Below are 13,976 nucleotides of genomic sequence, written 5' to 3' on the forward strand. Positions count from 1 at the left end.
CGGGGCAGGAGGAACTGCTCCTCATTCTTACTAACTTCTAACTGCAATTGAGCTCTTCCCTCAGTTATGAATGCAGACAGCAAAATGATAGCATTAACAGTGCCTGTGACCAATAGAACCTGCTGATATTTCCCTGTTCCGTGACCGGTGCCCCAAGTATCTCGTATCATGAATGCTCACTGATACTTCACAATTACAATGCTTATTAGACCCGCTGTCAGATCTTGTTATTTCACACATTAATAAAGAAGCAGTGACGCTGGGGGCCTAGGTCTGAGGAAGGGTCTTATCCCCAGTGGCCTCCAGCAGAGCACCCGAATCCTTGGAACTCTGTGGTTTCTGAAACCAGATGAAGTTCCCCGCTGCCCAGCAGCCAGGCAGCCTCAGGTTCCAAAGTAAACCAGTCAAGAGTGTCCTTTGTCTCTGGGCCCGCAGGCGGTGCAGGGTGGGCGGGCAGGATGGATCCGTTTTCTCCCTTGTTCTCCCCCTGCCTGCACCTGGCTTTGGCCTTGCTCTTCCTTTAGCAGCTCAGGGCCCACGCCCTACCTGTGGCCGAGACTGGCTGAGTGCTGGCTGCAAGGTTTCCGGTGATGCCAGGGTAAGGAGGGGTTGGGAGTGGCCCGAGGACGCTCCAGGCTCAGGCCCAGCCATCCCCCGCAGGCCTAGGAAATCAGGCCTCCAGCTCTCCCGGGAAGGCCCCACCTCTAGCTGGGGAAGAACAGGAGATCTCAGTCTTGTACAGATCCAACATATGGGGGAGCCCGGGCCTGATTTGATTCCAAGACCATTCCTCTAGAAGCAGCACCCCCATGACTCTCTCCCTCGTCCAGGCCAGCTTCTCTATCTGCATCAGCCCTGTAGCTGCTCCCTGGGCTGGAACGGCTTCTTCCAGCTGACCACCCTGCCCAGCCCAGTTGCCCCTGTTCTGTCAGCTTCACTCAAGCTCAAGGGGCCCCCGAACCCATCCTGTCCTAAGTCTATCAGTTTCTGGTTACTGGGGGCATCTCTCCCAAAGTTCTGCTGGCTCCCGAGAGTCCGGCGAAGCAAACTGTGAAGCCTCCTTTTCAAACTGTTTCCTCCTGATCCCTTCCTCTGACACTGGCTACACGCCCCCACCCCCATCCAACATCCCAGCCTCCACTCCCAGTGCCACTGCCCAGGGGCAGGCCTCGTCGCCCAGCTGGGGCCATGCTGACCTCATGGCCACTGGCCTCCTCCTTCTTTCCCTCCATCCTGCAGCTCTACCACTCCCTGGCCCAGCTATTTCTGAAGCACATCCCCTGCCCTGTGCGATGGCAGGGCCACCTCAGGCTCTCCTCACCACCCCACCTTCTCCAGGACACCTTCTACGATTGCCCACCCACACTGACCTCCCCACTCTGGACATCCAGCCCTTGCCTGCTTCCTGGCCACGGCTGCTGCCTGATAGTCCCTGGGGTGAGTCCAAGTTCACCAAACAGCCCGAAAACCTCTTCTTAGGGGAGGGCCGGGTCCCTTCTCCTCTGAGTCTCTGGCCTGTACATACGGGTATTCACAACAGGGTGGAGATGCCGTGAGGGAGGATAGTGACTGTCCACCCCAGAAACCGGAGCCCTCGGGACTTGTCTCCTTTTCGTCTCTTCAGTTGGCCTTCAGATTTTCCTGAACGTAGGGGGCACACAGCTGGTGCTCAGTCCATGGGTGGTTACAATGCCACGATGTGCAACACGACCAGAGTGCAGCTGTGGGTACCGTCCAGGGTTAGGGAGTGACGCTCCCGACTTCTCTGGTTTCAGCACTAAGATTCCTGCATCCTGAGAGGCGATGCCCTTTGGTCCCAGACAAACCGGAAAGTCGGTCACCTGAGGGGTGAAGAGGGGCAGGATTCCAGCCTGACCCCTCCTTGCAGAGCTTTCCTGCCCATTCCCCTCCCGGATCCCAAGGCAGGAGTGCTCCAGCGTCCTGAGTCACCTCTAGCATTTTGGTCGCCTTGGAATCCCAGCCTCTGGAACACAGCATGCAAAGAATATTCTTTGCCATGTAAATTTATGCAAGGCACTCTGTGGAAGTGGTTCGCAGGCTTCCTAGAAAATCTCTACCGCTTCCTCTGCTCCGTGCTCCTCTCTCCCGCCCTGGAGACTCAGCTCCCCTGTGCCCTTGCCCCATGGCCCTGCCTTCCACTGCTCCTCAGTCCTTCGGCAAGAGGCTCAGGGAGAGCGTGTGGGTGCCCATGAAGCCAGGGCTCACTCCCCACAGCTGGAGGTGAGGGCAGCAGGAGTGAATTCATTTCTTCCTTGAGGAGAATGAGTTAAAACTAATTAACACCTCAATTCATAGACTCATTTTATTAATCGAATGATTCAGTGAACATGTAATCAGCACCCGCTGGGTACATGGTCCTACAAATGACTTCATAGAACACTTTTCCTCCCAAGGTAATGGATCCTAAACCAACAGGTGATGATGGGGAGATGAGGACGAGCCATCAGCAAAGAGACTTCTTGGTGGCTTGTAAGGACATTTCCACTCAGCCTTGCCGAGATGGGCCATGAGGAAATGCCCTGGGCCAGAGAACCCAGCCCTGTGCCCAGTTCTGCTTCCGCCTTTGGCCTCCCTACTTCCCTCTCCGCAAGATCTTCTGTTTCTATGTGGGATAGGGACATGGTTAGATTGCCTGGGTGGGACTGGGTCCTGGCCACTTGTTGCCATGTGTACTTGGGCAAGTTAACTGATGTGTTTCCACCTCAGTTTTCCCATCTGTAAAATGGGGTTAATAATCGTACCTATTGCACAGAGCTGTTCTGAGGCATAGATTATTAATACTTGCACACGCTCGGCACACAGGAAGTATTTAATGAATGCCAGTTGCTCTCATCATTGTGGTTGTTGTGGTCACTACTTTTTTCCTATGAGATCCAACTCAGAGGATCTTCCTCTAAAAAACCTGTCTCGCTGCCCACCCCAGTCCTCCCTGCCTGGCTGGCCTTCTTTCCCTTCTCCGCGTTCCCAGCACACTTGCATTCCCATACCCACTTCATCACAGGATGGAAGTGATTCCACATCTGCCTCTCCCTTCCGCTGTGCCCTGAGCTCCAACAGCACAGTCTGGCCCAGCAGAGGTGCCTCTAAGGGCCTGGTGAATGAATGAATGAGTGCCAGATTAACCTTCCTATTGCCCAGCCACCAACTCACGCTGTGAGCCTGGAGAACAACATCACAAAGCCCCCTTTTTCTGGGCCTCGGTTTTCTCGGCCATGAGCTGCGTGGGCCAATCCAGCAGGATCACATGCTCATAATGTGTCTGGGACAGCTCTAAGTGATGCTGTGATCACTGTATTTCATACTTGCAACAATTCTAGGGAGAGGGGAGGTTATTCTCTGTTTTACAAAGGGAAATCGGGTGCTTCGAGGATAAGTAAGCAAGCCCCAGTCTGTCTGAAGCGAGGTCTCACCAAGGCACTACATTACCTCCTACCTCTGCTGGCACAGAGGGCAGGGAGGAAGGGGCAAGGTCGACCTGTGACACGGGCGGGGCATGTCTGTGATCCCCACTACAAAGCTGGGAGTCCCACCCTGTTGGCCTCCCCCGGGGCTGGTCCTCCGTCTCGGCAGCCTGGCCAGCCGACCTGCCTGTGCCCGCGCATGGGCCGCTGCTCCCAGGGAGACCTGGCCGATTTCTGCCAATGCCCAGAGAGTCAGCAGTTTCCCTGTCAGAAATGATTCCCCAGCAGTTTTTCTCTCAAGCTCTGGCTCTGTTGAACTGCCCTGTCCAACAGGGTAGCCACCCAGCCCACGTGGCTACTGACCACTTAGAACGTGGCTAGTGCCCATCCGGAGGTGTATAGTCCACACGGATTTTGGAGGCTTCGTATGGTAAAGAATGTCAACTATTTCATTATTAACTTTTAAACACTGATTATAATTTACGCTGATAATGTTTTGGATATATCAGGTTAAATGAAATGCTAAAATTAATCTCACTTGTTTCTTTTGACTTTTTAAAATGTAGCTACTAGAAAATTTTAAGTTGCATATGTGACTCGCATTTGTAGTTTGCGTTTTATCTCTATTGGATGGCATTCCCTCCCTGCTGCTGGGCCCTAAACCCTTACAGAGTTCCACCTGCTTTGGGTTGGGCCTCAGGCTAGCCTGGGGGTGGGGGAGGGGAGAGAAACGGAGGGGGAGGAGGGGGCGGGGACGAGTTGAAGAAGAGTTGTCTTCAGCAGCCCAGAAAGTGGCCACCCTGGTTTGGGGCAGTGGCTGTGGGTGCTTGTGCAGGCTCGAGCCACAGGTTGGGATGAGGGTGGGGGAGAGGGGGAAGTGGGAGGGGTGGACAGCATCCCTCCAGCCCAGGCAGTTATGGGCACAGTCCTGGCTCTCCCGGGGTAACGGCTTGGACAAAGGCTCAGTGGGGGTTCCAGCTGGTGCTCCTGGCCTGTGCATTCAGGTCCTTGCTCTCAGATCAAAGGCACATTGGCACGTCCTTGTGCAGGGCCTCAGCTAACCGGCTCCCTGCAGGCTCCACTCCTCTGAGGCTGCACAGGCATTAACTGTCTAGTCCGGAGCCCGATCTTTGGGGAAGACGATCCCGAGGGGGCTTTCCTTCTCCAGTCCCGATCCCAGCCCCCAGCAATCTGGGGAAGTCCTGCAGAATTTCCCCCCACCATCCCTTCTGGAGTCGAACACGCCCACCCCAGAAGCCGGGGATGCCCTCATTTACATGCATTTGCATCTCATTTATTCCAACACTCGGGCTGAAGCTGAGGCTAATTCAGCTGACAAGAAAACCCCACCCGCTTGCTCTGCCTAAGTGATTCCCCAGGCAGGATAAAATGGGGTCCCTGAGACCAGGCCCCTCCCTCTGGGGTGGGAGCTGAGGGGAGAGCTGGAATGGGGTGGGGGCACCTTTGGCTTGAGCCCTGGATTCAGCCAAAACCCCTGTTTTTTCAAACTCCTTCTTCCTCACAGTAAGGACAGGGCCCTATGGGAGCTTGGAAGCGGCTCATTCATCTCAAGTTCCCTGGTGTTGCTGGTGCCAGGTCAGGGAAATTGCAACCCCCCCCAGGTCATTCAGGGCCCCCTCCACAGGGCGCCTGACATTCGCTTCCCTCCAGGCCTGAGTCTGCCTTGTAAACCTGTTTATTGCCCCAGGTACAGAGGGTCTGTAATGTTATGCCAGGGCACTGAAATTAAGGCCCAGGGCTGCCTAGGGGCCCCAGGTCTCCAGGATGGGGGCCTGGAGAATCCACTATGCGACCACAGAACTCAGAAGTCAGAGAGCTGGCTCAGCCAGCCAGGGCACTGCTGCCTCAGACCGTGGGCCATCTATACCCACACACTACACACAGTCGGGCCAGAAAGGTGCCCACCTGTGGCCCAGGAAGCACCCAGATGGCACACAGGTGCCCACGAGACAGCAATCAGCATCCTAAGTCTCTAGCCCCGTTTCTTCCAACTCTTTCTTCTCAACACCTGGGCTAAAAAAAAAAAGGTTTCGCAGGGGAATTGTGCACTGATGCCATGGCAACCAAAGCATTTATGGAGCACCTACTGTGTGCACAGAGGGAGACAGAAGTGCCCTAGAGAAACCCGGGGGGCTTAGGGTCCCTTAGCCCCCAGAGAGAGATAAGCCAATCCACCCATACACAAAATCTATGCCACAACAGTGTCTGTGAGACAGTATGGGGACATCTGCTATCCCTTCCCCCAGCATGCACAGATTTTAGGTCTATAGGTGAATGAGGTTTAACAAATGTAGATACCTGTGTAACTACCACCTCAATTAAGATAGTGAACATTCCTACCACTCCAGAAAGTTCCCTAGTGTCCCCTTCCAGTCAACTTTTCTGATTTCTATCACCATAGATTAGTTTGGCTTGTCCTAGAACTTCGCATATATAGAACCATACTGTATGGACTGTTTGCGGCAAATGTTCCCGCTCGACATAATGCTTCTGAGACTTTTACTTTGCATTTGCCGGTGACTGCCACCTGAGTTCCCTTTGCAATGCACTGTGACCACATGTGACCCAGCTGGGGACACGTCCTTAACTCAATCATAAGAGGCGAGGACTGGAAAGGACCCGAAGTCCAGCTATCTCTGGGGACAGCCGCCCCCAGGGGATCCTTAGGGAGTACTTTTCTCTCCTTCCCTCAGACATTTCCTGAAACAGAAACTCAGCAATTATACATCTAACAGGCACCCAGCTCAGCAAGCGAGTGGGGGCTTTCCCTGGGTTTCCACTTTTGTTAGCAACTAGCTGTCGCTTTATTTAACTGGCAGTCTGTGCTGCATCCGACCCACCGCGGTGGTGGCGGCGGCCACGTCGGCGGGGGTTGACGCTGCAAATGGCCGACCCAGGTCCTGTGCCTTCTTTCGCTCGACTCTGGCTGTGGTGGGCAGGCCTCTGGCCCTCTGCCTCCCCGCACCCCCACATCAGCTGGGTGTCCTCTGGTTGGGGGTGGGGGGGTAGACTCAGGGGCTGGGGTTCTTCCCAGGGCTGGGCCCCGAGGCAGGCAGCCGCGCTGGGCAGCAGAAGACAGACACTTTGGCTCGGAGGGGCTCTTTGGACCCCTTCCCTGCTACTGGTCCCGGTCGATGAGGCTGGGGCTTTGATGGCCACGCGGGAAGTATTGATGGGGCCGGGCTGGTCCCTCCCATGGTCTGATGCTCCCCCCCATCTTAGATCTCCCAGCCCGGCCAGATGGAGGGATGGCTAATGCAGCCCGAGGACTGAAATCAGCGCCTCCAGCCAAACCTCTCCCTGCCCTGCCATCCCTTTGAACACTGCCTCTTGAGCCAGGCCCTTCCTTCACACAGGACTTCGAGGAATCAATACCCGCCAGAAAGGCATTTACCACCCTCTTGATGCCAGGAAGAGCCTTTCTTCTGTTCAAAATCCTTTCCCAGAAAGCACGGGGGCTGCCTGGGCAAGGCCTGGGTGGGGCCGGGGCAACGGGGCCATGAGCTTAGCGCCGCCCCCGTGCCTGAGTGACCTTGAGCCCAGAGGCTGACCAGCACTGCCCCCCACCCCCCCGCCTCCAGGGCTGTAAGGTGGGGAGCACACGTCCTGGGGATGACCACGGTGGGACCTCCAAGTGGGCAAGGGACCCTCCCGTGCCCACACAGCTGCCAGGAGAGCAGCTCTGTCCTTTCACTTGCTTAACACCCTTGTGGGGGCGCGACTTCCCACTGCCTCCCTGGAGATTTAGTCAGAAGAAGAAACTGAAGAGGAGAAAGAAAGAACTGAACTCCAACCACAGGGCATAAATGCTCTCTTCCCACAACCAGCCCGCGAACACAGTCTGATCCCGTTCGCTTCTCCAAATTCTGTGCATCTGCCATGGCTGGGCTCTCTAATCCCACCTCCTCCAGGCACCCTCCCCTGGCAGCTCTGGGCCACATTGACCTCCACCAGTGTGTGTGTGTGTGTGTGTGTGTGTGTGTGTCTTTGCGCACGCACGCGCGGGGGGGGGGGTGTGTGCGTGCATGCTGAGCCCCCAACTCCAACCATCCATCTCCTCTGTCCTGAGCAGCCTGCGCTCTGGCCCCAGGGGTCCTTGGTATCCTTTTCTGCCTATCCAGAGTAGTAAACAGAGTGAAGAATGGACAAAAGAGACTCATAAAACTGGCCCACTGGACTCTAGCTTCAATAACCACTAAATTTTCTGTTGGGCTTGGGGCACACCAGATCCTCCTCCAGGAAATGAAGTTGGAGGTGGGGACGCCGTGGGTACCCAGCTCCCCAGCCCATGGCCGTGACTCTGCGGAGATGGGGTGAGGGTGGCCTGGCAGGGGAGGTGACACAAGTTTCAAAGAGTCCATGAGTCACATGGCTCCAGTGCTGAGCCCGCTGTGGTGCTTGCCCCCGAAAAGCCTGCTCCTGGACTCCCTCCCCCATTTGAGGGTCCCTGGCCCCAAGAATTGACGTGGGGTCTCTATAAATAGCACCCATTCCATATTGATCATCTTAAAAAGACACGGTATGTTCTAGGCCCACGGAGAGAAGAGTTGTGTCTAAAAATAGTCTCATGCCCAGGAACCACTGCCAACCCCAGGCAGGGGTATAAGCCGTGCATAACAGAAGGGGCAGTGTGAAGGGGGCAGATGATGGAAAGGGTGGCAGTTGGAAACTGAGGCACGGAAACTCTCCATCTCCACCTCATTCTCTCTGCTCTGGTCACCGAAGCCAACCACGCCTCAGGAGCTTGTCACTGCCTCAGGACCTTTGCACTTGCAGTTTCCTCTTTATAAGACATTCTTTCTCCAGATTTCCTCTGGATTGGTTCTTTCCTGTGTTGTTGTTGTTGTTTTAGATTTATTTATTTGAGAGAGAGAGAAAGAGGGCACACACCTGTGAATGGGCAGCAGGACAGAGGGAGAGAATCTCAAGCAGACTCCCCACTGAGTGCAGAGCCCTACATGGGGTTCAACGCAGGGCTTGACGCTGGGCTCGATCTCATGACCCATGAGATCTCATGACGAGTCGGCTGCTTAACCAACTGAGCCACCCAGGCGCCCCTGGTTCTTTCTTGTGATTCAGGTCTCAGTTCAGTTCCCTCCTTCAAGAGGCCTTCCCTGTCCAGCCAGTCTTGGGTCACTCCTGTTTCATCATCCTGTTTTACTTCCTTCATAGCTCTGGTCATGATCTAAAATTACCTTCTGTATCTGTTTAGTGGTATCCAGTCTATCTTTCCCCAATAGTACGTAAATGTCATGAGATCAGTTATTGAATCTGAATTGTACACCTTCTAGAATCTTCTATGGCACAGAGTAGATGCTGAATGTCCTATCCAGGCTCTCCCCCACCACTCCAAGCTGAACTCTGCCTCAGACTGCCACTTCAGGCCAGTCTGGGGTGGCAGAAGGCAGTGGGCATCCAGTCCTGGCTTACTCTGTAGCCCCCCATGCCTGCTCTGCTCTCTGCCGCGTCCAGCCTCTGTCCACAGGCTGCCCCCTGGCTTCATCCCTTCCCCTCTCTCTGACTCCTTCATAGACTTTGCCACAGGAGTTCTACCCTAGCCATTCTACTCCTGGGTATCTGCTCTAGTTGACCTCAATGTGTCTCTAAACACTGCTTGCTGGAACACTTTTCTCTTCTCACAGCAAGACCTTCCTCCCCTTCCTGTCCCTTGCCCCCAGGAGGAATCACAGTTCCTGCCATCAAAATCCCCCTCTGAGGCACAACTTCAACTCAGACCTCTGGCCCCTCACTGTGAGGAAAAGTATTTTCGCCATAAGTATTGCCCATGGGTGCACCGCATGGACACGCATGCCTAGAGTCCACTTTGGGCTCTCCCTACAACCCCCCCTTGACTCCAACCCTGGCCAGCTCCTCTCTATCTCCTTCCTCCCTCTTAAACCATCAAACTCTTGCAAAGAGCTGTCTACACATGCTCTCTCCACGTCCTCACCTCCTGCTCACTCCTGAACCCACTCCAAACTGCCTCCATTCTCACCAATTCATTCATTCATTCATTCATTCAACAACTAACCGTCTGTGCTGGGCACCACATTCTGTAGGTGTTAAGGAAGTTTCTGTTGCCCAGCGCCACCAGCACCCTCACTGTTGCTCAATCTAATGGACACTTGTTTTAAAATTATGCATTCTTCTTGATCTACGCATGAACTTCTCAGAACACATCCTCTTCACTCTCAGCAGAAAGAAAAGAAACAGAAGACTCCCCTTCCTCCAGGACATGCTCTCTCCTTGCTTTCTGTGACACCTCCCACTCCTGGCTTGCCTCCTACCTCTCTGACTGCTCCTTCTCAGCCTCCTTTGCAGACTTCTTCAGCCTCGATTGTTGGAGTGGACCTCAGGGTTCTGGACCAACCCTGTTCTCTTGCATCCTTTACTCCACATTAGGATCACCTGGGTGCTTTCAGAATTTCTGATGCCCAGGGCTCACCCTGGAGTCCAGTGAATTGGAACCTCGGGGGGGTGGAGCCTGGGCATAGGTTCTTTTAATTTATTTTTCAATCTTTAAAAGCTCTCCAAGTGATGCTAATGTGGCCAGGCTTGAGGACCACTGGTCTGCACTCTTGCTGGACAATCTAATTCACTGCCATGGCTCCCATGGCCAGCCTCTGCAGACGATTCCAAGTTTCCACCTCCAGCCCCCGTTTCCTGCCTGAACACTGGACCCTCCCCTCCAACTGACTGCTGGATGTTGGCATCTCTCTCTGGAAGTTCTAACGGTTCCAATCAGAACCCCGAAACATCTGTCACTTCTCCCTTGTTCTTTATCAAGCTTGCCAACCTAAACTTCACTCTCACAGTGTGGTAGGGCAGTGGGGAATCTCACTTAATGAGCAATCAAAGTTAGGGATGTAAGAAGTGGCGTGTCCCTGAGCAGACAAGGAAGTTGGGATGCCACAGGTTCTACCACCTGTGGTGACCTGACTGTTCTTCTCCTTCAACTGAAAGACTTCTGACAGCACTCATGGTCTTCACTGGCAGGGGAATATAGCCTACAGCAGAAATGTTGACACCTGGGCTCAAACCCAAGGCCTGCCACTTAGTCGATGTGTGACAGTGAGCGAGCTATTTCGCCTCTCTGGGCCTTCAGTTTCGCCACCTGCAATACTGTCATTAGTATGGTCCCCCCTCCCGGGTTGATGCAAGGATTCATGAGATGAGCCTTATAAAGTGACTAGTGCCATGCCTGGCTGACAGAAAGCACTCGGTGAATGTTAGCTATTTTTAGTACCATTACTGAGGATAAATTCCCAATTCCTGAGTAGAGCTCACAAGGGCCCCCGTGACTGTGACCTTGGCTTTAGCTTCTGCTCTTTCCCTCCCTCACACCATGAGACCCAACGGGTCGCTGAACTAACAAGTGTGTTGTTTCACAAATCTGCGCCGTACATGCTGGTCCTGATGGCTAGACTGTAACTTCTCCATCTAGAAAACTCCTATTCATCCTTCAAAACCCATGTGGAACGTTATTTTTGTTAGAGAGATACTCTTGATTCCTTTGGCTGAAGGTAATCATTCCTCTTTCAAGTGAGCTAAGGAGCCACACTTCTATCACTGCATATCTTTCCAATAACTTTCCCAAGGGTCAGCGGGAACTAGCCTCCTGTGAACAGAACAGAAACTGCCATTGACCACTGTCCCAGGATGTTCCCAGGACTCCCTTCCGGGATTGCTTGGGCACCAGCCTCCTCTGCTCCACAACTCCCAGCTGTGTCTGGTGCTTCCCACCACTCCTGCAAGCTCAGTCTTCAAGCTGAATGAGTCAATCCTGGAACTTTTCGAGAGGAGCTTTGATCACCACACAGAGATGGGCCAAGCACCGCAGAGGCACAGCAGCTGCCTGGGCCACATGGGGCTGAATGCTGGTTCTCGGCATCCCAGAGCCTGTTCCCTTTCTGCTCAGTTCCTCTTTGGTCAGTCCTAGGTCATTTTGGCCCCCAGGAAGTAGTTCTCAAGGAATCTTCATCCTGAGTGGTGCACCAAATCTACTGACTCTCTAGATGACCTTGGATAAGTCCTTGACCCACTCTCAACCTCGGTGTCCTCCTGTCCAATGTGGCAGTGATGACAGGAGTAGATTAAAAGTTCAATGGGTCTCATTTCGGCATAGGGCTGGACATTCTAGCATCAAATCTGTGTTCCACAGTCTGGCTGTCCCCTGACCCTCCCCTCCCGATGCTCCTGTGACTGCAGCACGGTTTGAGCTATCAGCCTGTGCCACCCTCATTCCGCCTTCCAGCTCCATTACCACCCACTCACGTGCACCTGCCCAATTCCAACTGGGAGGAGTTGAGGGCGAGGAGATGGAGTTGAGGACAGCCGCAACGGCCTGGGCTCCCAGTGGCCTGGGCCTCTGCTACTCGGGGTCCCTCTAGATCCTAAGGGGTTTGCTGGGAATCACAGGGATTGGACTGAGGCGCTGCCACATGGTGGGGGGTCATATGGTGTCTCTGTCTCCACCGCGCTGTCCAGGCTCACCGAGGAAGGTGACTAGGTCTCAGCAGGAGATGGGGAGACAACTGGGGGGGGGGGATGAAATGCCAGCCCAGGACCCTAAGAGGAGACTCATCCTGCTCTCCCGGGACTGGTCTCAAGGCTCTAAAGAGAGAAGATTGACTCCTGCCCCAATCTCAGCCATGGCTTCCTGATTCATCAGTGCACTGGCCTCCAACAGGTGTTTGCAAGGCGGGCCTTTGGCCAGGGCCTTGTCCCCAGCATTCCCCCCACCACTACCACTCTCCACACCTCCGGCCTCCACAAGGCTAGGCACAACCGCTTCCTCCCCGTGCCACCAAATAAACGATCAAATAACACAGGATGAAAGCCACCTCCCTCCCGTCAAGGCGAGCGGATCTGCCCGGGTCAGAGCGAGAGCGAGGAGGGCAGAGAACTCTCTCCAATTCCAGCGCACAGAAATCTGCCTTGTTGAGAGCACAAGGAGATCTCTCCTCCTTCAAGGCGCACAGAGACCAGATGCGGCCCCGTTAGGGCGTCAGAGGGCAGAGATCTCTTCGTGGTCGAAGCGCGCAGAGATAGGACACACATTTAGATCTCCGCCCCCTCAGGGCGCAGAGATCTTTCCCAGGTCAGGACGGGCAGCGATCCGGTCCCAGAGAAGACACCCCTAGAAGACCCCTCAGTGGGGCCCAGAGAAAGGGGGTGATTGGCCCCCTCCCCCATTCCCAGCCCTTCTCGGTCGGCTCCCCGGCTCTCTGGAACCACACTCACTGCGCGCCTAGTCGCCGCTCTGACCTTGGGGTCTCCGGCCTCGGGAATCCGGGTCCCAATCCCAGACCCTCCCCGAGCCTGCGCCAGGGTCGGCGGGGAAGCCGGGGCCGCAGCTCCTCCTCCCCTGGCCCTCGACAGCGCACCGGGAAACCCGGAAGGAAAGGGGTGGGGAGGGGGCGCACGGCGATTACAGACGTCCCCCTCCCCCGCGGGGAATCCCCTCCAGCCCGGCGGTTCTGCACCCTTTCTTCTCCCCCTCCCAGCCTCGGGGGCAGCGATGGGGGAGGGAACTGCCGGGCGCACCCGGGGCAGGGGAGGGGGTGCGCAGGGGCTGAAGGCTCCGACCCTCGGGGGGAGGAAAGTTGGGCGGCGGCAGGCGGAGGGGGCTCCGGCCGGGCCGGGGCTCCCGGGCGCGGGGGCGCTCGCTCACCTGCTGGTCCCCCGGCCCGGGCCCCGGGATGGGCGGCTGAGGCTCGGCGCGGTCTCGGCTCGGCGCGGGGCTCAGGGCACTGGGCGCAGGCTCAGCGGCCCCGGGGGCGCGATCCCCGCATCCCACGGGCGCCGCCGCCGTCTCGGCTCCGCCGTTCCGCTCGGGCTCCGGGGCTCGGCGGGCGGCGCGGGCTCGGGCTGGGGGCGGGGTCGGGGGCGGGCCCCGCCTGGGCTCGGCCTGGGGCTTGGGGCCCCGGGCTGGCTCCGCCCCAGAGCGACGCGCCCCGGACTCCGCACGTGGCACTCCGCCCGCTCAGAGGGTGAAGCCCTGGGCACCCGCCGGGGCGCACACCCCCACATTGACCCGGGGGCGCCCGCCACAGACAGCCGCCCACGCGGGCACGGACAGACACACGCAGACGCGGGCACACGCGGGGGTAACACGCTCACCGACCGAGGGACGCTTCGCCACAGATAGCCACCCACGCGGACTCGGACAGGCACACACTCCGGCCCACGCCGGAGAATACACAGAGGCATCCTCACTGACCTGGGGACCCTACATCGGAGAGCACACGGACATACCGTGATGCTGGCTCACTGACACACACAGACACCCATGCTGACATACCCCGAGGCTGCCACAGACACACTCGACATACGCACACCTGCGCTGACACAGACACCCACATGGACATAGGCAGACACATCATTGACACACACACTGAGGCAGACACACTCTGACAAACTCAGTGACACATGACTCAGAGACTCGCATCCACTGACACAGAGGCACACACTGCCATGGGATCACATTCTGCTGGAGGAACTCGGGTAGCACACAATTCTGCACAATAGTAG

At 56.1% G+C, this 13,976-nt stretch overlaps 1 protein-coding gene across 1 annotated transcript in view; it reads right to left on the reverse strand.

Annotated features, from left to right (window-relative positions):
* The window catches only part of SCN5A (sodium voltage-gated channel alpha subunit 5), a 95,390-nt gene extending 82,112 nt beyond the window's left edge, over window positions 1-13,278 (reverse strand). The window contains exon 1 of the mRNA XM_081824511.1: window positions 13,117-13,278. The gene's annotated coding sequence lies outside the window, so the exon portion shown is untranslated. The remainder of the gene's footprint in view (window positions 1-13,116) is intronic.
* Between the last annotated feature and the right edge of the window lie 698 nt (window positions 13,279-13,976).

The sequence above is a fragment of the Leptonychotes weddellii genome, chromosome 1, assembly GCF_054177405.1.
Source record: "Leptonychotes weddellii isolate Sample4059 chromosome 1, ASM5417740v2, whole genome shotgun sequence".
NCBI classification, from domain to species: domain Eukaryota; kingdom Metazoa; phylum Chordata; class Mammalia; order Carnivora; family Phocidae; genus Leptonychotes; species Leptonychotes weddellii.